The following is a 1,064-nucleotide window of genomic DNA, read 5'->3' as shown; positions in this document are numbered from 1 at the left end:
TAACCTTACCTATAAATATAGGTTAGGTTAGGTTAGGTAGGGTTGGTTAGGTTCGGTCATATATCTACGTTAATTTTAATTCCAATAAAAAAAATTGACCTCATACATAGAGAAAAGGGTTGCTTTATCATTTCATAAGAAAAAAATTATAGTAAATATATTAATTCAGGAAAACTTTGCTTATTAGGCAAATCGGGCCTTGAATAGTAGGCTGAGAAGTCAGTTCTGGCTACTAGGTACGACATATATATATATATATATATATATATATATATATATATATATATATATATATATATATATATATATATATATATATATATATATATATATATATATGTCGTACCTAATAGCCAGAACGCACTTCTCAGCCTACTATTCAAGGCCCGATTTGCCTAATAAGCCAAGTTTTCATGAATTAATGTTTTTTCGTCTACCTAACCTACCTAACCTAACCTAACCTAGCTTTTTTTGGCTACCTAACCTAACCTTACCTATAAATATAGGTTAGGTTAGGTTAGGTAGGGTTGGTTAGGTTCGGTCATATATCTACGTTAATTTTAACTCCAATAAAAAAAATTGACCTCATACATAGAGAAAAGGGTTGCTTTATCATTTCATAAGAAAAAAATTATAGTAAATATATTAATTCAGGAAAACTTGGCTTATTAGGCAAATCGGGCCTTGAATAGTAGGCTGAGAAGTGAGTTCTGGCTACTAGGTACGACATATATATATATATATATATATATATATATACACATATAGGAGTCTGATATATAAAGCGGCTAACGTGTAACACTTAGTGGACCAGCTGGAGGCTTACGGCCCGCACAGCATTATCTATTAAAAAATAAAAAAAATATGTTTATACTTTCATGAACAGTTGACCAAACCACACACACGAAAGTGAAGGACGACGACGTTTCTGTCCGTCCTGGACCATTCTCAAGTCGATTGTGAGTACTCAGGGAAGTAGTACTGAACAGTACATGAACAGTGTTTCGCTCTTCTTGTTTTCGTGTCGCACCTCTCTAAATCCTTCACCTGCATAATTTAAATAC

The sequence above is a fragment of the Procambarus clarkii genome, unplaced genomic scaffold (assembly GCF_040958095.1).
Source record: "Procambarus clarkii isolate CNS0578487 unplaced genomic scaffold, FALCON_Pclarkii_2.0 HiC_scaffold_125, whole genome shotgun sequence".
NCBI classification, from domain to species: domain Eukaryota; kingdom Metazoa; phylum Arthropoda; class Malacostraca; order Decapoda; family Cambaridae; genus Procambarus; species Procambarus clarkii.
The sequence above is the reverse complement of the archived record's forward strand: the minus strand, read 5'-3'. Positions refer to the sequence as shown.